The sequence below is a fragment of the Eumetopias jubatus genome, unplaced genomic scaffold (assembly GCF_037043125.1).
Source record: "Eumetopias jubatus isolate StellerSeaLion01/CBP00866 unplaced genomic scaffold, mEumJub1_p1.0 scaffold_16, whole genome shotgun sequence".
In the NCBI taxonomy this organism is placed as follows: domain Eukaryota; kingdom Metazoa; phylum Chordata; class Mammalia; order Carnivora; family Otariidae; genus Eumetopias; species Eumetopias jubatus.
The window spans coordinates 60,498,405-60,524,792 of record NW_028274822.1 but is presented as its reverse complement, the minus strand read 5'-3'; positions in this window follow the sequence as shown (position 1 = coordinate 60,524,792).

Genomic DNA, 26,388 nt, shown 5'->3' with positions numbered 1-26,388 from the left:
TGTCAATGATTTCTTTCATGGATCATGTCTTTGTTGTTGTGTTGAAACAGTCATCTCCATACCCAAGGTCATGTAGGTTTCCTCCTACCTTATCTTTTAGGAGTTTTATAGTTTTGTATTTCACATTTAAATGCAAGGTTTGTAGTCTATTTTCCGTTAATTTTTGTGAGGGGTGTAAGGTCTGTTTCTAATTGTTTTGGGGTTTTGTTTTTTGGGTTTTTTTTTAATGTTATGTTAATCACCATACATTACATCATTAGTTTTTGATGTAGTGTTCCATGATTCATTGTTTGCATATAACACCCAGTGCTCCATGCAGAACGTGCCCTCTTTAATACCCATCACTGGGCTAACCCATCACCTCACCCCCCTCCCCTCTAGAACCCTCAGTTGGTTTTTCAGAGTCCATAGTCTCTCATGGTTCATCTCTTTGGGTTTGTTTTTGTTTTTGTTTTTTTGCATGTGGCTATCCAGGTGTTCCAGTGCCATTTGTTGAAAAGACTCTCCGCCCTATTGCAATGCTTTTGTTCCTCTGGCAAAGATCAGTTGACTATATTTATGGGGGTCTATTTCTGGCCTCTTTATTATGTTCCATTGGTCTATTTGTCCATTCTTTTGCCAATACCACACTGTCTTCATTACTGTAGTTTATAGCCAGTCTTGAAGTCAGGTAGTGCCTGTCCTCCAACCTTGATCTTCTCCAACAATATTGTCTTAACTATTGTGGGTCTCTTGCCTTTCCATGTAAACCTTAAAAACAGTTTATCAATATGCACAGAATTACTTCCTGGGATTTTGATTGGGATTGCATTGAACCTATAGGCCAATTTGGAGAGAACCAATATCTTGATAATATCAAGTCTTTCATATAAATTAACATGGAACCTCCCTCCATCTCTTCAGTTCTTTGAATTCATTCATCAGATTTGTTTTCCTCATATAGATTTCATACATATTTTGTTAGATTTAGACCTACGTATTTCATCTGGCGGGTGGGGGGACTAATGTAAATGATATTGCATTTTTAATTTCATATTCCACTTGCTCATTGCTGGTACATAAGAAAGCAGTTAACTTTTGTATATTAACTTGCACCCTGCAACCTTGCTATAATCACTTATTTCCAAGAGATTTTTGTCAATTCTTTTGCATTTTCCACGTGAACGATCGTATCATCTATGAACAAAGACAATTTTATTTCCTCTCCATAAAAGGAAGTCTATGTACCTTTTATTCTTTTTTTTTCTTTTTTTGCCTTATTGCATTAGCTCAGACTTCCAGAACAGTGTTGAAATGGAGTTGTTAGAGGGGAGATCCTTGCCTTGCTCCCAATTTTAGTGGGAAAAATTTTTTTCTCACTATTAAGTATGGCATTAGCTGTCGTTTTTGTAGATATTCTTTATCAAATTGAGGAAATTCCCTTCTATTCCTAGTTTACTGAGAGTTTTATCATGAGTGGGTGTTGAATTTTGTCAAAAGTTTATCTGCATCTATTGATAATGATCATGTGATTTTTCTTCTGTAGGCCACTGATGTGATGGATTACATTAATTGATTCTTGAATGTTATTCAATTTTGTAGTCATAGTTACTTCTTTTCCTTTTGTTCATCTCTAATTCTTAATGATCACTACCTACCCCTCATCCTGTATCGGGACTCTCCATCTGGAGGTTCTTAATCTTGATTTATCTTCTGGTAGCCTACTGTAGGTTTGGCATAACTCTCAGAAATGAGGTGTAGTGGTGTACTGTCTGCATCTTTGCCTTCCTGAGAACTACTTTACGATTATTTTCATGTACAAACTGACCATCGCTTGTCAGTTCTGATAGTTGAGAAGCATTTGTCTGGCTCTAACAGACTGAGATGGGAACATGTGGTTTGTTGTCAAGGTCTCTAAATGTGCTACAGTATCTGGTTCTGTGGGTCTTTTGTTAGTTGGTTGGTACAGACATAGGGCACACAATCCTACACCCCCTTGTGGGACTTATGCCCTCTCTTGCTTAGCGTCATGCCCCTAGGGTGAGCCCATTGCCCTCTGAGTGGGAGGAGACACCACTGAACAGCTCTCCTGTCCCTATGCAACACCAGGTTTTGTGGTAGGAGCTGTTCTCATCTAGGTGAGGTGGGGAGAAGGGATAAATGTGAACAGGTGTGGTGTCACCCTGCCCTATGATGGCAGCTATTTCCAGAGACTTCTAGTATTCATTGGATTTTTCATACTTCAGCAATCCTATTTATTGGGGCAGGGGACCACTGATTGGCAATTTGGAAGCATTCCCATTTGCTTTTTACTTAGAAACATTTGCCAAGTGGCCGCAGATACTGGCCACCACAGAATTTGTAGAGACCTAACTCTCTTCTGAGACTTCCTTCCCCTGGAATGGCCTTGTCTGGCTCATCCCTCCCACTTTGGTTGAGGAGACTGAGACCAAGGCACCAAGGAATCTTGCCCAACACCCCTTACATTTTCAGACCTAAACTCAGATCACTTTTTCAGAATTCCTTTCCCTTTACAACACAACGTGCTCTGAACATGTGAATTATTTCTGCCATTTAGGTTTGGCTACTAAGAAAAAGCTTCCTTCCTGAAGGGATTAAGATTCCAAATGCTTGGAAATATGCAGCAATTTAGCATCTTCTGCACATAATTGCTGTCTTCAGGATGCGGGCTGGGCTTGTCCGGATGTGTGAGGATGAGGTGGAGCTGGCCTCCTTTGTGCAGCCACTCTCTGCCTGCTGTGGGCCTCCAGCCAAAGCCCTGTGCCTCTGCTTTTACTCAGACACATGCATCGACCCCTGGAGGATGGAGGCGGGCAGCCCAGGCACACATCAAACAGAAGATGCTTAATTTCTTAGCACCACAAAGAAAGGGAAAAAATTCCTCACTTAGAAAATTCAATCTGTCGGGTGCCTGGGTGGCTCAGTTGGTTAAGCAACTGCCTTCGGCTCAGGTCATGATCCCAGAGTCCTGGGATTGAGTCCCACATCAGGCTCCTGGCTCAGCGGGGAGCCTGCTTCTCCCTCTGACCTTCTCCCCTCTCATGCTGTTTCTCTCTCTCTCTCTCAAATAAATAAATAAAATCTGAAAAAAAAAAGAAAATTCAATCTGTCATACACATTTGGTTTCTGATAGTTTTAGCTCTTGTCTAATTTTTCTAAATCTTTAGCATGGGGGCACCTGGGTGGCTCAGTCAGTTAAGCAGCTGCCTTTGGCTCGGGTCATGATCCCAGGGTCCTGGGATCGAGCCCCACATCGGGCTCCCCGCTCGGTGGGGAGTCTGCTTCTCCTTCTCCCTCTGCCTGCTGCTCTGCCTACTTGTGCTCTCTCTCTCTCTCTCTGTCAAATAATTAAATAAAATCTTAAAAGAAAATCTTTAGCATGATTAAGTGAAACCACACACGGCTCAGCTATTTAGAATTGGACGTATGGACCTGAAAGCCTTGCTGCTCCTGCTTTTTCAGAATCTGGAGAGTCTCAAAGCCTCAGACAATAACTTACACACTGCAAAAAAAATGCAGAAATGTGTACAAATCAATTTGTAAATTAAACATTGCTTAAGAGAAGCAAATTTTCAGGGATGCCTGGGTGGCTCAGTCGTTGAGCGTCTGCCTTCGGCTCAGGTCATGATCCCAGGGTCCTGGGATCAAACCCTGCATCAGGCTCCCTGCTCGGCGGGGAGCCTGCTTCTCCCTCTCCCACTCCCCCTGCTTGTGTTCCCTCTCTCACTGTGTCTCTCTCTGTCAAGTAAATAAAATCTTAAGAAAAAGAGAAGGAAATTTTCATAAAATTTTGAGGCTACTGGGAAAAATATGTGCGTGTGTGTGTGTGTGTGTGTGTGTGTGTTGGGGATACGGATGTGGGACTTTAAAAAAGTAGTGATGTATTTGCAATACTTTAAGGTCAAGAATCTCGTCATTGGTCTAAGAACATTGAAAGTTATACAAATCAGTTTGCTGTTAAATGATCATATCTGACATGTTTAGCTACAGAAGATATAGAAAGTGCTCCCATAAAATAATTCTGGCCAGCTTTTTAAAAATACCTGGGGATAAAACTTTCTTAGGGCCTCCCTCCCCAAAATATTCTCAACCTTTGTGAATCTGCCTACATTCATCCCGGAACATAACTATAAGGAATTATATTCTTCCCCAGTCTGAATAATAACTGGCTCTCTGCATATACTGTTGGTTCTGCTTGGATCTTCTTCCCTCTCTGTGCTGACTCACCCCATCTTTCCCATCCAGTGGCATCTCCACCCCTTTGGGGACCCAATGAGGAGTCAGCCTGTACTCTGCCCCCCAAATCCCCTCCCCAGTTACTCTCACCCTGCACTGAGAACACAGCTCAAAATGTCTCCTCACTGAGCAGTTTCCCCATGAGCACAGGGTGTACCTGCTTTGTTCATCCCTCCTTCCTCAAGGCCCAGCCAGTGTTGTACCGGAGTGTGGTGAGAGAGATGGTTATGGCAGTCACGAGGGCAAGAAATGAGAAAGGAAAAGGACCTGAGAAAGATGATAGGTTTGTGTTCCAGAAAGACACGCTGCTACTGTATCACAGGTAAAAAAAACCCTTATATCACCTGACACAGAGAGCTTCCCATGGGCCCCATGGCCCCCACGGCCCCACGGTCCTCCTGGATGCTCTCCTTCCCCCTCACATCCCCCCTGTTGGTGTTGCTTCTCTGCTTCTCACCCCAGTGGTCTCATGCTGCCTTCTCACCTGCTGCTACTCTCCCCACCACTCCTGTGGTGACAAAGACAGTGCATATGACACCATCTGTGACCCACTGCAGCATTATTAACAGCAGCCAAGACATGGGAACACCCAGTGTCCATCAGCAGATGAATGCATAAAGATGTGGTATAGGTATACAGAGGAATATTATTCAGCCACAAAAAAGGAAGTCAACCCTGCCATTTGCAACAACATTGATGGACCTTAAGGGCACTATGCGAAGTGAAATGACTCAGATGGAGATAAATACCATATGATCTTACTTCTAGGTGGAATCCAAAAAAAACACCAAACTTATAGACACAGGGCACACATTGGTGGTTTCCAGGGGCAAGGGGGGGATGATGGCCAAAATGGGTGAAGTCGTCAAAAGACACAAACTTCCAGGTATAAGATAAATGGGTCCTGGGCATGTAATGTACAGCATAGTGACTATAGTCAATAACACTGTATTATATATTTGAAAGCTGTTAAGAAAGTAGACTTGAGAAGTTTTCACTACCAGAAAAAAAGTCATAAATATGTGAAGTGATGGATCTTAAGTAAACGTACTGTGGTGATCATTGCACCATACATACATACATCAGTATGTTGCACAGCTTAAAGTAATACAATGAATTGTACAATTGTTTGTCGATAATGTTGAAAAAACAAGGCTGGAAACCTTCAGTGGAAAAGAAAGATAATGAAACTAATATTTAATCAAAAGTGCTTATCAATAAGAAAATAAAATAATAAACTAACTTCTGAATCAGATATCGGCAGCTAGCTAGCTAGAAGGCTTCCATGATTCAGACAATGAACTAAGTTTATTATCATATTTTATCTTATTTAACTCCCTAAACAACTCTAGGGTATAGACACTGTTTGGATGAAGTTCAGGAAGGCTACTTACCTACATAAAGTACCCTGTAAACACTGGGCTTCACCACCTCCATACTATCCCATATGATCTTTTCCATCTAGCTAAACTCAATAACCACAATTTTTTTGAATTTCATAGCCTCCAGAGGACTTGGCACTGGAATAAACATACAGCAGGTGCCCAATGAAGGATTGCCCATGACTTGTTGCAGAGGTTGCTGGTGATCCAGGTGGACAGAAGGCAGATTGCAGGGCATGTTATACATAGTTGGGCATCCTACAGGCAAACTCTCTCTCTTAAAACTTAAATTGATGATAAACATAAAAATTGAGATTGTCAGTTTAATTTTACACATTTAATTATGCAGATTAAGTCCTATGATAATAGAAATGTGTTATAAGTAAGACATTTGGAAGCCCCCCAAATTGACTAATATCACTGGAGCAATAGTTAATTTAAAAAAAGGAATTGTCTGTTCCCGTAGGAGAGATTTGACCCCTTCTTTCTGGTTTTACCAGATAATGTGCTTAACGTGCAAGCTAAAAAATCCATCTATAATTAGCTCTGCCTAAGAGTGAATAAAAGGCATTCCAAGAAAAAGGTCTTCAATGAAATAACATTAAAATGGCCATATGTTTAACTTGGCTTCAAGTTGCAAAATATCAAAGCATTATATGCTATTAATGTTGTAAACTTATATGGGTCTCTCAAGTGATCCAAAAGCTAAAGAGGAGGCGGAGCAAGATGGTGGAGGAGTAGGAGACCTAGATTTCGTCTGGTCTCAGGAATTCAGCTGAATAGGGATCAAACCATTCTGAACACCTACGAACTCAACAGGAGATCGAACAGGAGAGTAGCAACAACTCTCTGAACAGGGAAGCGACCACTTACTGGAAGGTAGGGCGTGCGGAGAAGTGAATCCGAGGCGATATTCGGGAGGATAGACGGCAGGGGAGGGGCCTCCGCCGGCCGCTTCTGGCAAGTGATAGAGCCGCGGAGCACAAAATCGGACCTTTTAGAAGTTGGCTCGGCGGAGGGACGTCGCTGCAGTGGCTAAGCGGGGGGTGGAATCCTCCCGGGACAGTGTGGTCTCAGGACCCTTGGGGTCACAGAGAGACCGGGGGTGCGTGAGTGCGCCAGAGCTCCCAGATATCAGAGCGGGGAAGCCGGCTGCAGAGACAGAGCAGATGCGGGCTCTCAGCTCGGGGTTGCCATAAACTGTGATCTATGAAACAGTCGGGCCACTGCTCCTCCAGCAGGGACCCAACAAGCGGCAGATCCGGGGAGACTCCCCTTCCTTCCCAGGGAGGAGCGGTGCGGGAACGCACTGCAGGGATCTGCTGGGTTTGGAGACTCCGTGCGGGGTCGGGTGCCAGAGATAGCAACGCTCGATCACAGGCCGGGTGAGCACGGAGTGTGGCCGGAGACCGGGGACACGGAAGTGACTGCTTTTCTCTGGGGGCACACTGAGGAGCGGGGCCCCGAGTTCTCAGCTCCTCCGGGCGGAGAGTGGGAGGCCACCATTTCTGCCCTGGTCCTCCAAAGCTGTACCGAGAGCTTGCAGGGAACAAAAGCTCCTGAGAGCAAACCGGAGCAGCTTCCTTAGCCGGGACCGACAAGGGCGGGGCAATTCCGCCTCCAGCAAAGACATTTGGAAACCACAGCAAAAGGCCCCTCCCCCAGAAGATCAGCACAAACAGCCAGCAAACCAAGACCAAGTTGATCGATCAAGGAGAATGGGAGAACTCCAGCGCTAGGGGAATACTGCACATAGATTCATGGCTTTTTTTTTTTTTTTTACCATGATTCATTATTTCATCAAATTAATTTTTGTTGACTCTTTTTTTTATTTTTCTTTTTCCCTTTTTCAACCAACATCTTATCAATCCCTTTTAAAAAAAAAAAAAACATTTTTTATTTTTCATTTTTAGAGTCATATTTTATCCCTTCATAGTAGTTACTTTATTTTTGGCATATATATATATAAGTTGTTCTCTCTTTAAAATTTTGAGGTACAGTTTCTTCTAACAGATCAAAATATACCCTAAATCACTACTGTATGGCTTTGTTCTAGTCTCCTGCCTGATCACATTCTCTCCCTTTTTCCTTTTTTTTTCTTTTTTTTCTTAAATCTTCTTTCTTTTTTCAAACAACTTATCTTACCAAGTCCTTTTATAAAATCTTTTATAATTTTCATCTTTACAGTCATCTTCCATCCCTTCATTGTATCAACCCTTATTTTGTACATATATGTCTTTCTTCCTTTAAAATTTTAGGAGGCACTTTTTTCTAACAGACCAAAATACGCCCAAAATCTAGTGTGTGGCATTGATCTGTGCACTAGCCTGATCATATTTGATCATATTCTGCTTTTTTTTGTATTGTTTTGTTTTTTTTATCTTTTTTTCCTTTTTTTTTCTTTTTCTCTTTCTTTTTTCTTTCTTGCCCTTTCTTTTCCCCTGGTTTCAGATCTTTTCTGATTTGTATACAGTATATTTCCTGGGGACGTTGTAAACCTGTTAGCATTTTGTTCTCTCATTCATCTATTCTCCTCTGGACAAAATGACAAGACGAAAGAAATCACCTCGGCAAAAAGAACAAGAGGTAGTACCGTCAGCCAGGGACCTACTCAATACGGACATTAGTACGATGTCGGACCTAGAGTTCAGAATCATGACTTTAAAGATACTAGCTGGGCTTGAAAAAAGCGTGGAAGTTATTAGAGAAACCCTTTCTGGAGAAATAAAAGAACTAAAATCTAACCAAATCGAAATCAAAAAGGCTATTGATGAGGTGCAATCAAAAATGGGGGCACTAAATGCTAGGATAAATGAGGCAGAAGAGAGAATCAGCGATATAGAAGACCAAATGATGGAAAATAAAGAGGCTGAGAAAAAGAGAGAGAAACAACTACAGGATCACGAGGGCAGAATTCGAGAGATAAGTGATACGATAAGACGAAACAACATTAGAATAATTGGGATCCCAGAAGAAGAAGAGAGAGAGAGAGGGGCAGAAGGTATATTGGAGCAAATTATAGCAGAGAACTTCCCTAATGTGAGGGAGGAAACAGGCATCAAAATCCAGGAGGCACAGCGAACCCCTCTCAAAATCAATAATAATAGGTCAACACCCCGACATCTAATAGTAAAACTTACGAGTCTCAGAGACAAAGAGAAAATCCTGAAAGCAGCTCGGGAGAAGAGATATGTAACCTACAATGGTAGAAACATTAGATTGGCAACAGACCTATCCACAGAGACCTGGCAGGCCAGAAAGGACTGGCAAGATATCTTCAGAGCACTAAACGAGAAAAATATGCGGCCAAGAATACTATATCCAGCTAGGCTATCACTGAAAATAGAAGGAGAGATAAAAAGCTTCCAGAAGAAACAAAAACTAAAGGAATTTGCAAACACGAAACCAGCCCTCCAAGAAATATTGAGAGGGGTCCTCTAAGCAAAGAGAGAACCTAAAAGCAGCAAAGAGCAGAAACGAACACAGACAACAGACAGTTAACAGTCACCTTACAGGTAATACAATGGCACTAAATTCATACCTTTCAATAGTTACCCTGAATGTAAATGGGCTCAATGCCCCAATCAAAAGACACAGGCTATCAGATTGGATTAAAAAACAAGACCCATCCATATGCTGTCTGCAAGAGACTCATTTTAGACCCAAAGACACCCCCAGATTGAAAGTGAGGGGTGGAAAACCATTTACCATGCTAATGGACACCAAAAGAAAGCTGGGGTGGCAATCCTTATATCAGACAAACTAGATTTTAAAACAAAGACTGTAATAAGAGATGAGGAAGGACACTATATCCTACTTAAAGGGTCTATCCAACAAGAAGATCTAACAATTGTAAATATCTATGCCCCGAACATGGGAGCAGCCAATTATATAAGGCAATTAATAACAAAAGCAAAGAAACACATTGACAACAATACAATAATAGTGGGGGACTTTAACACCCCCCTGACTGAAATGGACAGATCATCTAAGCAAAAGATCAACAAGGAAATAAAGACTTTAAATGACACACTGGACCAAATGGACTTCACAGACATATTCAGAACATTCCATCCCAAAGCAACGGAAGACACATTCTTCTCTAGTGCCCATGGAACATTCTCCAGAATTGATCACATCCTAGGTCACAAATCAGGTCTCAATCGGTACCAAAAGATTGGGATCATTCCCTGCATATTTTCAGACCACAATGCTTTGAAACTAGAACTCAACCACAAGAGGAACGTCGGAAAGAACTCAAATACATGGAGGCTAAAGAGCATCCTACTAAAGAATGAATGGGTCAACCCGGAAATTAAGGAAGAATTAAAAAAAAATTCATGGAAACCAATGAAAATGAAAACACAACTGTTCAAAATCTTTGGGATACAGCAAAGGCAGTCCTGAGAGGAAAGTATATAGCAATACAAGCCTTTCTCAAGAAACAAGAAAGGTCTCAAATACACAACCTAACCCTACACCTAAAGGAGCTGGAGAAAGAACAGCAAATAAAGCCTAAACCCGGCAGGAGAAGAGAAATCATAAAGATCAGAGCAGAAATCAATGAACTAGAAACCAAAAGAACAGTAGAACAGATCAAAGAAACTAGGAGCTGGTTCTTTGAAAGAATTAACAAGATTGATAAACCCCTGGCCAGACTGATCAAAAAGAAAAGAGAAATGACCCAAATCCACAAAATCATGAATGAAAGAGGAGAGATCACAACCAACACCAAAGAAATACAAACAATTATAAGAACATATTATGAGCAACTCTATGCCAGCAAATTAGATAACCTGGAAGAAATGGGTGCATCCCTAGAGATGTATCAACTACCAAAATTGAACCAGGAAGAAATAGAAAACCTGAACAGACCTATAACCACTAAGGAAATTGAAACAGTCATCAAAAATCTCCAACAAACAAAAGCCCAGGGCCAGATGGCTTCCCAGGGGAATTCTATCAGACATTTCAAGAAGAATTAATACCTATTCTCCTGAAACTGTTCCAAAAAATAGAAATGGAAGGGAAACTTCCAAACTCATTTTATGAGGCCAGCATTACCTTGATCCCAAAACCAGACAAAGACCCCATCCAAAAAGAGAATTACAGACCAATATCCTTGATGAACATGGATGCAAAAATTCTCACCAAAATACTAACCAATACGATCCAACAGTACATTAAAAGGATTATTCACCATGAGCAAGTGGGATTTATTCCTGGGCTGCAAGGCTGGTTCAACATCCGCAAATCAATCAACGGGATACAATACATTAACAAAAGAAAGAGCAAGAATCATATGATCCTCTCAATAGATGCAGAAAAAGCATTTGACAAAGTACAACATCCTTTCTTGATCAAAACTCTTCAGAGTATAGGGATAGAGGGGACATACCTCAATAACATAAAAGCCATCTATGAAAAACCTACAGCGAATATCATTCTCAATGGGGAAAGGCTGAGAGCTTTTCCCCTAAGGTCAGGAACGCGGCAGGGATGTCCACTCTCACCACTGCTATTCAACATAGTATTAGAAGTCCTAGCCACAGCAATCAGACAACAAAAAGAAATCAAAGGCATCCAAATCGGCAAAGAGGAAGTCAAACTCTCACTCTTTGCAGATGATATGATACTGTATGTGGAAAACTCAAAAGACTCCACCCCAAAACTGCTAGAACTCATACAGGAATTCAGTCAAGCAGCAGGATATAAAATCAATGCACAGAAATCAGTGGCATTCCTATACACCAACAACAAGACAGAAGAGAGACAAATCAAGGAGTCTATCCCATTTACAATTGCACCCAAAACCATAAGATCCCTAGGAATAAATCTAACCAAAGAGGCAAAGGATCTGTACTCAGAAAACTATAAAATACTCATGAAAGAAATTGAAGAAGACACAAAGAAAAGGAAAAACGTTCCATGCTCATGGATTGGGAGAACCAACATTGTGAAGATGTCAATGCTACCTAGAGCAATCTACACATTCAATGCAATCCCCATCAAAATACCACCAACTTTTTTCAAAGAAATGGAACAAAGAATCCTAAAATTTGTATGGAACCAGAAGAGACCCCGAATAGCCAGAGGAATACTGAAAAAGAAAAGCAAAGCTGGCAGCATCACAATTCCGGACTTCCAGCTCTATTACAAAGCTGTCATCATCAAGACAGTATGGTACTGGCACAAAAACAGACACATAGATCAATGGAACAGAATCGAGAGCCCAGAAATGGACCCTCAACTCTATGGTCAACTTATTTTTGACAAAGCAGGAAAGAATGTCCAATGGCAAAAAGACAGTCTCTTCAACAAATGGTGTTGGGAACATTGGACAGCCACATGCAGAAGAATGAAACTGGACCATTTCCTTACACCACACACAAAAATAGACTCCAAATGGTTGAAAGACCTAAACGTGAGACAGGAGTCCATCAAAATCCTAAAGGAGAACACAGGTAGCAACCTTTTCGACCTTAGCCGCAGCAACTTCTTCCTAGAAACATCGCCAAAGGCACGGGAAGCCAGGGCAAAAATGAACTATTGGGGTTTCATCATGATAAAAAGCTTTTGCACAGCAAAGGAAACAGTCCACAAAACCAAAAGACAACCGAAAGAATGGGAGAAAATATTTGCAAATGACATATCAGATAAAGGGCTAGTATCCAAAATCTATAAAGAACTTATCAAACTCAACACCCAAAGAACAAATAATCCAATCAAGAAATGGGCAGAAGACATGAACAGACATTTCCCCAAAGAAGACATCCAAATGGCCAACAGGCACATGAAAAAGTGCTCAACATCGCTCGGCATCAGGGAAATCCAAATGAAAACCTCCATGAGATACCACCTCACACCCGTCAGAATGGCTAAAATTAACAAGTCAGGGAACGACAGATGCTGGCGGGGATGTGGAGAAAGGGGAACCCTCCTACACTGTTGGTGGGAATGCAAGCTGGTGCAACCACTCTGGAAAACAGTATGGAGGTTCCTCAAACAGTTGAAATTAGAGCTACTGTTCGATCCAGCAATTGCACTACTGGGTATTTACCACAAAGATACAAATGTAGGGACCCGAAGGGTTACGTGTACCCCAATGTTTACAGCAGCAATGTCCACAATAGCCAAACTGTGGAAAGAGCCAAGATGCCCTTCGACAGATGAATGGATAAAGAAGAAGTGGTATATATACACAATGGAATATTACGCAGCCATCAAAAGGAATGAGATCTTGCCATTTGCAACGATGTGGATGGAACTGGAGGGTGTTATGCTGAGTGAAATAAGTCAATCAGAGAAAGACATGTATCACATGACCTCACTGATATGAGGAATTCTTAATCTCAGGAAAGAAACTGAGTGTTACTGGAGTGGTTGGGGGTGGGAGGGATGGGGTGGCTGGGTGATAGACATTGGGGAGGGTATGGGCTACGGTGAGCGCTGTGAATTGTGCAAGACTGTTGAATCAGAGATCTGTACTTCTGAAACAAATAACGCAACATATTTTAAGAAAAAAGAAAAAGAAGAAGATAACAGGAGAGGAAGAAAAGGGGAGTATGTCAGAGGGGGAGACGAACCATGAGAGAGGATGGACTCTGAAAAACAAACTGAGGGTTCTAGAGGGCAGGGGGTAGGGGGATGGGTTAGCCTGGTGATGGGTATTGAGGAGGGCACGTTCTGCATGGAGCACTGGGTGTTATGAACAAACAATGAATCATGGCACACTGCACCAAAAACTAATGATGTAATATATGGTGATTAACATAACAATAAAAAAATAAAAAAAAAAGCTAAAGAGGAGAAAGTAAGTTAAATAAAAATGAGGCAAAAGCTCAAGATACATGGAAAGAAATACTGATAATGTTTATTTGAAGAAAACAGTCCAGGTGACTCCACCGTCCATATTGGAATTTTCCTGTTTACAAACACTGGCCTGATCTTCAAAAAGTCTTTGGATTCCTGATATATATTAGGGCTGCAGTACAGACATGTGGTGGACAGGACAGCCAAGTATACATTCCTTCATTGTTTGTAGTCTCCTGGTTATTCTGTTTTTTTCTTGCAAAGCTAATGTGTAGAGAACCCCATAGAGTGGGGGCTAATCTGCCCCCATATCAACAACTTTATCTCTTTAATGAAATACAGAGTGCAGTGAGCAGGGGTCCTCATTCACAGTCCCTTGATATATTCCTCTACATCTATCTGGTATTTTTAATCCCTTAATAGTTTGTAATTATGAAATAAATACATGTTTACTATAAACAAAATCTGGAAAATGCCAAATAGTAAGGAAGTTATCCAAAAATTCCTTTTCCAGGAATGATAAAATAAGTAATTCCTGCCAACCCTTCAGCTGAGGAAAAACTAGAAAAGCTGGACCAAAAAAAAAAAAAACAAACCCAAAAAAATCTGCTGGAAGACATTAGACAGCTAATCATGTGAAGAAACGTAAGGCAAAGCTCTAGGAAAAGAAAGAAACTCAGAAAGCCCAGATTTCCCCAGGGCCATATATCTATTCCAGAAAAAAAGTTTGAGAAGCTGAGATAAGAGGACTAAGAGAGTTTGGGGGAATATCTGAGGAGTAAACCAGAAAGAGATGATTCTTGGAAGGACAGCACCCAGCTTCCTCTCAAATCCTGATCAGTTAAGGTCATCTGGGATTATGAATGCCTCTACCCACCTTTCAGGAACAAATATAAACTCCCTCTGGAGAAACAACAATGTCATTCCATACCTCAATTACCTCCACAGTTTTTCATACACCCTATCTGGAACTCAGTAAAAATAAATAAATAACTAGACTTATGAGATGATAAGGGAAAAAAAGAAGAGGAAAAAGAAAAGAATAGACCAAATCAAGGAAAACAAATGGACCTGAAGGGGTTCGGATAGTGAAATTATGAGACAGACTTTAAAATATGATCACTGATATGTTTATGTGAATAAAAGAGAAGATGGAGATTTTTTCAAAGAACTTAGAAACTTTTAAAAATGGAAATGGTGGCTGAGTGCTATTCTACTCAGCCATCAGAAAGGATGAATACCCAACTTTTGCATCAACATGAATGGGACTGGAGGAAATTATGCTAAGTGAGATAAGTCAAGCAGAGAAAGTCAATTATCATATGGTTTCACTTATTTGTAGAATATAAGGAATAGCATGGAGGACATTAGGAGAAGGAAGGGAGAAATGAAGGGGGGGAAATTGGAGGGAGAGATGAACCATGAGAGACTATGGACTCTGAGAAACAAACTGAGGGTTTTAGAGGGGAGGGGCGTGGGTGGATGGTTAGCCCAGTGATGCGTATTAAGGAGGGCACGTACCGCATGGAGCACTGGATGTTACACGAAAACAATGAATTGTGAATCACCACATCAAAAACTAATGATGTACTGTATGGTGATTAACATAACATAATAAAAACACAACACAGGGACAAAATGGATGAATTGAATGGAAGGTTAGACACAGCTGAAGAGAGAATTAGAGAACTTAAGAAGAGAAAGAAATATCCAGACTGACAACCAGAGACACACAGATAACAAGGCACTTGATAAAAAGACCTAAGGTGTGACTCAGTTTCCAGAGGGAGGAAAGAGAGAAGATGGACCAGAACTTCAGCAAGCATGGAATGTAGTGAATTGCACAAGATTTCTGTAACATCAGGAAACACAGAAAAATGTATACAGTGTTTTAAAGAACATCTTCCATCTCTAAAACCAGAAGTATATTATCTCTATCCCCAGACTTATAGACACTGTATGGAACCAAGACCACCACCAACAAAAAGCAGTGGGAGTATGAATGAAAGCAGTATGGAAATGTTCATATGCTTTGACAAAGGGGGAAACTGGGAAGGTAAAGACAAAAATAGAATACATTGATTGATCAACTTACAGGTAATAAGTGGTAATGGCTGAGGGTCAAAAGGTACAATTCAGACTGGCAACCCAAGTAGTAGAAGCTTAAATAAATAAAGGAGGGGAGGACTAAGGACATTATATGAAGGGATGAAATGCATAAATACAAATGTTATGAGAATATAAATATTTAAATTCTACAAAACTATATAAAAATACAAATGTCCCTAAATACTAAATGAATAAGAAAAAGATAAAACTATAAAACAGGCAACATGGTAAAAGAGGGGCAGCAGCTATAACATATTTTACAGGGTTAATATACACTAAATAATATGACTGGAGCAGAGAGTTCTGAGTTCAGTCAGCAGAGTGAATTAAAAGGACAGTTTCTAGCGCTAAAAGCTATAACAGGGACTAGAGATGAAATAATACCTACGTTCTAAATGATGCATCAGCACTCATAACAGTAATGACAGAAGAGGTGACGAGAAAGACAGGCTAACCAGGAAAGTTAGCATCAGTATGCTGCTCTCAGCTAAAGATGGGTTCAGTGAACACCGACAGACCAAAATGGAAACAGAAAACCTAAATGGTAAACCCAATAAGGTGCACACAAAACCCTGATCTCCTAGCAAAGACAGGATGTGTACTCAAAACATTCTTGAGAACCCACTGTCTTCCAAGCTGCAAAGCAAAGCTCAGGAAATCCCAGAAAATAGAATTAATGCAAACAGTATTTTCTGTTCACAATGAAACAAAACTCAAAATTAATAACAAAAAGCCCTTTCCTCAAGACAATTAGAAAAACCTGTCAATTAAAAACTCTAAGGTCAAAGGCTAAAAACAGACCTAAATTGTAGAATTTCTTAAAAGAATGATGATAATGGAAAAGCCACAGTGAAATAAGTTTATAATTTATGCTTAACTCAATCACTCGAAGATGAAATAGTAAAAGGAAATATTCCACTCAATATACCAGAAAGAGGAAAAGGAAGTAATTTAAAAGAAAGCAGAAAGAAGAAAACAAAGGTAAAGGCCAAAATTAATTCATTGGAAAAATAAAAACAATGCAACTAATAAATAAGTTTAAATGCCTGTTATTTGAAAAAAAGAAGAAAAAAAATAAGGCAAGCCACAAGCCAAACCAATCATAAAAAGAGGAAAACACAAACACACAAAATAAGAAATGACAAGGTTGATAGCCATTGAAATAAAAGAATTTTTTAAAAAAACAAGAAACCACTTTGCAAAACTAAATGTAAATAAATTTGAAAACCTCAAAGTAGCGAGAACTTCCTAGGAAAATACAATTTGTCAAAACGTGGCTCTGACACACACAAAAAAGAAAAAAAAATCTAATTATTTTAATGAAATACGATATTAATATTCACCAGTGAAGTGTGTAGCATCAGCCCCCAAATCCAGCGATCTGCCTTAGGGACAGATCCCAGGCGCATCTTCCCCGTGGTCAGAGAGGTAGGAAGAGTACCCTCCAGCACCTTGGCAAACGCCCGCACCAGAAGGGCTGTGCCTTTCACATGGTGATGGCATTCATCTCCAGGGGCGGTCTGGACAATCAAAAAACTGCTTGTCCCTCCAAGTATGACTACAGACAATGGGACCTCATTCCTGCCCAGGGACCACTGCCCCACTCCGCTTGGGGCAGGCGTCTTGGGCAACTCGAGAGCGGTTCTTAATCTCTGTTTCTTTTGTTCGAGTCGGTGTATGGCATGGAGTTGCACCAGGGGCCTCAGCCTCAGCCTCATGGCACTCCAGAGCAAACCTGACGAAACAGCTGGTTTTCTTCAGTCTTCAGGGGAAAGAGGCTTGGATTAAGTTTTTTTAATTTACCTCAAATGCATCTATTATAAGAGTTAAGCAATTTTTGTTTTCTGGTTCTAGAATAATCTTTAAAGTTTGAGACTGTATGTGTCTGAGTTAAGAATATGTTTCTTTCTTTGTTATATTTTTTTGTCGTCCATTCAACATCAAAGAAAAAAGCCAACCGACAAAATCCCAAATGTTTACCCTCCCAAATGACCAAGACGCAGCGGTGTGATTCACGGGGCCATTCTTGTTCTAGAGGAGAGACAAAGGAGAAACAAAGTCGCAACGCCAGCTCCGCTGTGGTTCACACACACAAGTCAATGGAGTAGGAGTCAGGTTTTTAAAAATCCAAGCTCAGCAGAACCAGCATTTCTGCTGACGTGAATGTTTCTTCGCCAGCTGGCCATGCCGTGTTGCGTAGACCATCCAGGGCAACTCGTTGTTGTTTGGTTACTCAAAGACTCCTCACAGAATGGAGCCAAGACGTGTCCTCTTCAGGTTGTGCTCAGGTTCCAACAGATGATGGAGGAAGTGGAATGTGTGTCCAAAAGTAGAAATAGCTTTCTTCCCAGAACTGTTTCTGAGCCACAGGCCAACACTTTAATCCTTTGGACACTAGAATCTGTGAGCTCCCTAACGTATAAAAGGTGCCGTCTCACACAAGACCTCTGGTGAGGGCTTTCGCAGTACTCTCCAGGCTCAAGGAGAGCAACCCTGCAGAGTTCAGCTGGCTGGTTGACTTAGAGATGCCCCAGGTTTGGGGTTTTGTCTTCTCAGCTACCACACGGACGCTAACACGCGAGGGCCCGGTTGATCAGCCATCACTGCCAGCACATGGAGGTCTGTTTGGGGTTCGAGGTACTAGTTATGGAGGTGTGACTACATGGGTTTCAGCCCACACTGGACCTCATGCCTTGGGGCCTTAGCATGTCCTCACCAGAATATCTTACACCTTACAAAATGAAAACCAACCACAAGCAAATAACCCTAACAATCTGTTGTGGGGGGAACGTAGAGGACAGAAGAGGGTATCGGGGATGGAAAGAGGGAGTTGGGGAGATGTGGGTGAGCAGCTCAGCAGCACCTGAGATCCCTCCCCTGCCCCAGAAGCAAACGCCAATCTGGCTGGGCAAGAAGGCACTCCTAATAGAAAAAGAAGCCCACAGCTCAGACCCCAGAAAGTTCACAATCTGGATGGAGCCGTGAGAACTGAGGGAGTCACGAGAGAGGATCAAGATGCGTAATAAGGAGCCAAAAAACTCTTGATAAATACCGAGTAGAGAGAGGCACACACAGGCACAAAAGCTCTAGGACAGAGAGTGAAAAAAGACTGGACCGAGCCCATGCAGTGTGTGGTGTGTGTGTGCAGAGTGCGGTGTGTGTGTGTGTGCAGTGTGCAGCATGCAGTGTGCATGTGTGCAGCGTGCATGTGTGCATGCAGAGTGCGGTGTGCGTGTGTGTGCAGTATGCAGCATGTGTGTGTGCAGAATGCAGTGTGCAGTGTAGTGTGTGCAGTGTGTAGTGTGTAGTGTGTGTGCATGTGGTGTGTGGTGTGCGCACAGCATGTGTGCTCAGCATGTGTGTGTGTGCAGTATGTAGTGTGCAGTGTAGTGTGTGTGCAGCATGCATGTGTGCAGTGTGTAGTGTGTGGTGTGTGTGCAGCATGTGGTGTGTGGTGTGCACACAGCATGTGTGCTCAGCATGTGTTGTGCTCAGCATGTGTGTACGCAGTGTGTGAACAACGTGCGTGTGCAACGTGTGTGTGCAGTATGTAGTGTGCGGTATGTGGGCAGCGTGCATGTGTGCAGTGTGTGGTGTGTGTGCAACACGTATTGTGTGCACAGCATGTGTGCTTAGCATGTGCGTATGCAGTGTGTGAGCAGCGTGCGTGTATACAACGTGCATGTGCAACATGTGCGTGTGCAGTATGTAGTGTGTGGTATGTGGGCAGCGTGCATGTGTGTGCAACGTGTGCGTGTAGTGTTCAGTGTGTGTTCAGCACGTGTGTGTGCAGTGTGTGGTGTGTGGGATGTGGGCAGCGTGTGTGTGTGCAACATGTGTTGTGCACACAGCATGTGTGCTCAGCACGTGTGTGAACAGCGTGCATGTGTGCAGTGTGTGTGTGTGTGTGTGTGTGTGTGTGTGTGTGGCATGCCGGGCAGGGGAGGGCTGGGATCCTCAGCTCTGGGAGAATGGGGGGGCTGAGGTGGGGGGCAGGGGCCAGAAGAGCAGAGGTTACCTCCCCTAGTTCTCTCCCCACGGAAGTGTAACAAACGAACGCAACGCATCTCCTGATCAAAAAGCCCTGTCCTCAGTCCTCAGGAAAGGTCCGGTGGGAGAGCTTTGACCGCAACAACCGCAGGGAACCTTGGCCCCTGGTCTCTCACGACAGAGGAAGACACGCGGTCCGCGGCTCTGCCAAGTGCTCCCAGATGAGCCGCGGGAAACCCACCGCATAGAAGCAGCCAGCTGTTAGAGTTGGACTCACCTTTAAAGGCTGGTGCTTGGACTTCTGGCTCCCCCATGCCTAGGGTCTCTCTGACCCCCTCCCTTTCCCCCCCTCTCTCTCCTCCCCCCTGCCTCCCTCCCTCTCTGACCCCCTTCCTGTCTCCCTTGCTCTCTGACTCCCCTCTGCGTCCCTCTCTCTGACCGCCCCCCCCCACTCTCCCTCTCTGTCTCTCTGTTCCTTGAACGCATCTGCCGAGGGTCCCGATGGCTGCAGGGAAACTGAACTGGGGGCCTGTCCCCGGGAGCGGGAGGCCAAGGGCAGGAGGGGAAGCCTCTGGAAGGCACCTGAGAGCCGCTGGGGGATCAAACACAGACGCCCCAGAGCTCTGAACTATATACATAGGATTTGTGCACTTTGGAAGCAACCCAAGTGAATAAGCAAAATGTGGTGTATACGCACAATGGAGTATTATTCAGTCTTTAAAAGACAGGAAACTCTGGGGGCACTCTGGGATACTAATTACTTAACATCTATCTGGTAAGATTCAGAGAGTAATTAAATCAGATAATGCATATACAGTCCTTATCACTGCTTAAAATATAGTCAACACTCTATCAAAAGTAGCTATTAATAAAAATGACAACAAGAATGAACAAAATATTTTAAGACGGGTTTTTTTCTGAGTACAGTTTGGACATGTTCTATACACTCGGATATGTAGTGTTGTCATTGTAATTACTGTTTTAGTAGTCTGCATTTGGAATGGCCATTTCCTCTTTAATCAAATATTTATTTACTGGTTAATCAATTATGTGTGTATGTATGTATATATTATTTTCAAGAGGTTGGATTTGGGAGGAGCCTGGGTGGCTCAGTCGGTGAAGCGTCTGCCTTTGGCTCAGGTCGTGATTCCAGGGTCCTGAGACCAAGTCCCACATCAGGCTCCCTGCTCAGTGGGGAGCCTGCTTCTCCCTCTGCCCCTCCCTCCCCCGCTCGTGCTCTCTCTCTCTCTCTTTCTCAAATAAATAAATAAAATCTTAAAAAAGAAAAAAAGGACTGGAAACTCTGACTCATGCTACAGCATGGATAACTTGAGGATATTATACTATGTGAAATAAGCCAATCAGAGAAGGACAAACACCATATGATTCCAGTGTGAGGTTCGTAGAGCAGTCACCCTCAGAGGGCCATCGAGTATGGTGGTGCCAAGGGCTGGGGAAGGCAAGGGGAAGTTGTTGGCCGTAGAGTCTCAGTTTTGCAGGATTTAAAGAGTTCTGGGCATGGCTGGGGGTGGTGGCTGCTCAACAATGTGAATGCTCTTAATATCAGTGAACTGTACACTCAATAGTTAAGACAGTCAATTTTATGTTAGGCCTATTTTACCACATAAAAGGACTGGAAAAACACACACGCACAAACAGAAAGAACACTACCCACACGGCCAGTACCGGAACCATTAGGTGACTCGTGTCTTGTCTGACCCACTAGTGCTGCCCAGTGAGGTTTCTGACGTGCAGTGTACCTGTGGGAGGGGCCGGGTCCCACAGCCCTGCTGCTTCCTCCACTGTGGAAGGAGCACTTGCTGAGGAAGAGCTGACTGGATTCATAGACTCAGCTTGCATGATTTCTGCTGATTCTCCCATATGTACTTCTTCAGATCCTGCTTCTTTCCCTCAGCACGCAGTGTGCATATTCTCAGAATGCCATTTTAAAGGCATCATAATATCCTGGCCTGTGGATGGAGTCCTGCCCTGTGTGGCTCTTCTAAATTGCTTTCCTCATGCCAGTCCTCCTCACCCACACTGGCTCCTGGCCTTAGTTCCGGATTCACTCTCTCTCTCCCTTCATACCATAATTCATCTTGATTCTTTGTATAGGATGATAATCAGCTTCTGCTCTATGCACAGTCACCACACGTGGAATGAATGAGCACTGAATAGGCCGACATCACTGTGGTCCAAAAAGCAGTGAGCTACCCACACCTCTTGCTCCAGGTGCTTGGGCGTAGACTCACGAACAACTTGGGAAAGTGGGGTGTAAACAATCACCAAACCATAACAGATCATAGGCGCCTCTCTGACTTTAGAGAGCATCTAATTTCATTACTCTTATACAGATGATTGGACTGCGGTCCCTAAGTAATGTGATGTGGTCAGATGCCACGAAGTCATTGCAAAGCAGAAAACAACAGAATGCAGAACCCTTTACAATGAAGAGTGGGTTCAAACTAGGCTGCACAGGCAGGATACATGCTGTCAGGAGCCTCTCACCCTGCAGATGCTCACACCTTGTAAAGGGGTGTTATTTGTGTGTGGACAGGGCATCTTCCTATTATCACTGCCATCCCCACTTACATTACTTCAGCCTATGTGAATCCTGCTACATTCGGTTTTATGGCTGCATAACAGATTACCAGCAATTCATCAGCTTAAAACACTCCTGTTTATTACCTCACAGTCCCGTAGATGAGAAGCCCAGGCACGGTGTGACTGGGGTCTCTTCACGGGGTCTCCAAAGCTGAAATCCAGGTGGCTGCTGGGCTGTGTTCTCATCTGGAGGCTCGACTGGGGAAGAATTCACTTCCAAGCTCGTTCAGGTTGTTGGCAGAATGCAGTTCCTTCTGGCTGTAGAATGGCAGCCCCACTTCCTTCCTGGTTGTCAGCCTGGGGCTACTCTTCCCTCAAAGGGGCATCCCACACCCTTCGCCATGTGATGCCCTTGGGCAAGGAGACTGTCCCTCATGTGCAATCCCTCTCATGCCTCAATTCATCTGTCTCTGATTTCTGGCCCCAAATGTCAAGGGTCACATGCCTGGGTCAGGTCTGCATGGCAATCTCTCCCTCTTAATGTCAGCTCCATCATTTAACAATCTAGTCACAGAGTGAGATCCATTATATTCACATATGCATACACACATTGCACAGGGTGTGCACACCAGGGTGAGATTTGGGGACTATCTTAGAATCCTGCCTGCCACACTGCCCCAGAGCAGTCCCAAGGAACCTAAACACTGGTCCACAGACTTAGCACCACATCATTAGAGCTGAAGTTTGTGTTGGAAAGAACCTCTGAAGTCAGGAAAGTTGGCTCTGTAGATTTCCATATGATGCTGGATTTGAACTTGATTCCAGCTGGGAGGGGGGTGGGGGGACAGTTCAAGTTGGTCAAAGCATAACCAATTCCCTGCTCTGCCTTCTTGGTTGGACTCAAATCTTCAGCATTTCCAGTTTGTTCCTCCACCTGCAAGAACCCTATGGAAATTATTCCTAATGGTCCATGAAAAGATCAAGGGTCAACCGAACTCAGATGTCTTCAGTTGCCGTGTTCTGATTTATTGGCAATACGTTGGGTAAGGCTTTCCTGATTATTTCCCGGTTAGGTTGCTTTACCAGATGAAACATGGTCAAAGACAGTTATTAATTAAACGAAAATACAGCAACCAGATGTGAAGATCCTAAACTCTTTTATTTTGAAGTATCTTTTTTTTTTTTTTTGAAGAAACACCGGCTAGAAGAGAAATTTGTCATACATTTTAGCTTATAAATTTATTTTAAACATCCATATGCAACTAACTTCTGGTTTCATTTCCTCTCAAACAATGTTTTGAACTTGTTTTCCTTCTAAAATCGTCCCAGGTAAACTCGTATTAACCAGTGAGGCAGGTTGCTTTTGTTAAAGAAACTCTGTGAAAAGAAAATTGAATCCATTTCCAGAGTTGAAGAGGAAACAGTGGTGAAAGAATAATTTATAGAATACACTGCACTGTTAATTGGCAGTGTTTGTCTTGTCTTTTTGAGGTAACCCTCTAAAACCCTAGCATTTTAGAAGAATGAAGGAACCAGAGGATGCTCTCATATAATCTCTTTGTGTTACAGATAAATTGAGACAGAGGGAGTTGAAGCGACTTTCTCAATGCCACACAGCTAGTTAGTGCCTGCCCTGAGGGTCCAGTTTCCCAAGGGCACTGCATGCGGCCAGGCCATCTCCCTGACCTCTGGAACTGAGCCAAGGAGCCCTCCCTAAAATGCCTCCAACCCGCTAATGGTTTCATGCAGAAGGTGTTGCTAATGGAAATGCAAAATGACATAAATTAGGCAGGTTCTCATGTGTTAGTGTTTTGAACAAAGACAGAACATCTGTCTTCACTTTGCCCTTGCAGGAGGATCTTCTGCATGAGCATGCTTGGACCCATTCTGATGATCCTTTGCAGGGTTGGCCAAACAGTGAGAGTGAGGTATCACTGAAGGACATCTCAGGGTTGGCAGTCAGGCTCCTAGAGCTTCACTCCAGAGTCTGAAGACCATCATTTCTAGGGAGATCTGATAGATACCCAAAATAACTTCCCAAGCATGCCATTTCATGCCTTGTGTCCTGAAAGCCTATAATCCCTCTAGTTATCAGAGGGTCGGTAGTGATTAGTAAGTTATTCAATGCTATTTTTTTCTTACTAATAAGGGACATTTTGAAACTTAAAAAATCACTTGCAAAAAATAAATATTTAGGGCACCTGAGTGGCTCAGTCGGTTAAGCGTCTGCCTTCAGCTCAGGTGATGATCCCAGGGTCCTGGGATCAAGTCCCACATCAGGCTCCCTGCTCCGTGGGGAGCCTGCTTCTCCTTCTGCCTCTTTCTCTCTCTCTCTCATTCTGTCTCTCGTGAATAAATAAATAAAACCTTTAAAAAATATTTAAGGGTGATGTATTGACCTAAAAGGCATTAATAGTATTTTTTTTGGTACCAAAAAAATGAAAAACAATTCTAAAAACCTATGGGTTTTGTAAAGAAAAAACTTTTAAATTCTTTTATAATACAGGGTCTGTCAATCTTGGCACTTTTGACATTGTGGGACAAATAGCTTGTTCAGTGTGTGCCTGTTCTGAGCACCGTTAAGATGTTGAGCAGCATCCCTGACCTCCACCCACCAGATGTCAGTAGCACACCCCCTTCCCGGTTGTTATGATCATCAATGTCTCCAGACATTGCCCAATGTCCCCTGGAGGCTGATGGCACCTGTTGGCATACTATTGAACATCGGCAGTGCATTTCAGACATGAATGGGACAGTATGCATTGCTATCCAGAGCCAGGGAGCCCTCAAAGACAGTTTTACAACAAAATCAATATCCAATACCACCAAATATATATCTGAAGTTCAATTTAAAGCAAAACTTCCTAACAGGCAGAACTTCCCAAAGGAAACTGCTGCCTGAAGAAATAGAAGATTGATTATTAATAGATGTGACTGACAAGAAGGAGAGTCAGAAAACTACATAGCACAGACTGATGGGAAGGTAACAGCAGGTAGAAGCAGGGATAGGAGAACATTCAGCTGTTTCCATTCAAGAGATGGGCTTCAGCATGCAAAAAAAAAAAAAAAGTTACCTATCTGTAAAACATTTCTGCCTAAATGCCTGCTTTCCATCGCTTAACATTTTTAAACTGGGTAAACTAATTGTGTCACATTGTAGAAAATTCAGAAAATACGTAAAAGTACAGAGACATAAAAACAATCACCCTCAATCTGACCAAAAGAAATTGCTCCTGACGTGTGTTTATATTTCCGTCCAGATGATGTTCTATGTGTGTTCTTGCATTGTTGAGCCCAACTTGTCTTGCTCTAAAAATTTTGTATTCAGTTTTCCTCCTGTCAAGAAAACTCTGGAAGCAAAATGTATCCTAATTTATTTAACCGTCCTCCTGTTGTTGGGTATTTACAAAAGTCACCAAGACAGAAGGAATTTTTGGTCTTGATAGATATGTCTCATGATTGTAATATATTTAGCTCTGCACCTGGCTTGATGCAGAGTAAGTAAAGTTCTCAGTGAATGAGTGAGAGGGTGAGTAAGCATTGTTATGACATGGTTAAATTGCTTCCCTGACAAGTTAAACTCCCACCAACAGTGAATAAGTTTCTGTCTCCTAAAACCTTCAATGGCACTAGCTATTACCCTCTCTTCACTTTGTTGTAATTCAATGGATGAAAATAGAACTAATTGCTATCTTAATTTAATTTGCATTTCTTGACTACCAGGGACATTGACTACTTGGGTAGTTTATTAAACATTTTTTTGTAATAGAAGGTCTGCTTATGACCCTGTTTTGAATTTCTTGAAAACTTTGTTCTTGCCTTTATTACTTGCATGAGTCCCTCTCTTAATAAGGATATTAGATACTAACCTCTATCTTTCTCAGATGTTTGGGGTTTTCTAATTTTATAATTTACATTTGCACACAAATTTGCTTGGGGGAAAACTCCCAGACAAGGTGAATTTACAAATAAAAAGTATAAAACACTTGACAAAACCTATTGCCATAGGACACAATTAATAGAACAAAATCATGGGAGAACTCATACCTAATGAAACAGAGGGGAAATGAAGCAAGTTGAAAAGAACTTTGACGTTCAATTGTTAGACTTTATGGAAATAGAAGGAGTGACAACCATTAAGTGAGAACAGACATTTCAAGTTTAAGAAAATCCATTTGGAAATCTGGAAACTGAAAAACAGCCATTGAAATAAACAAAAAAAAGTCAAAAGATGGCTTAAATTGTATACTAGAGGGCGCCTGGGTGGCTCAGTCCTTAAGGGTCTGCCTTTGGCTCAGGTCATGAACCCAGGGTC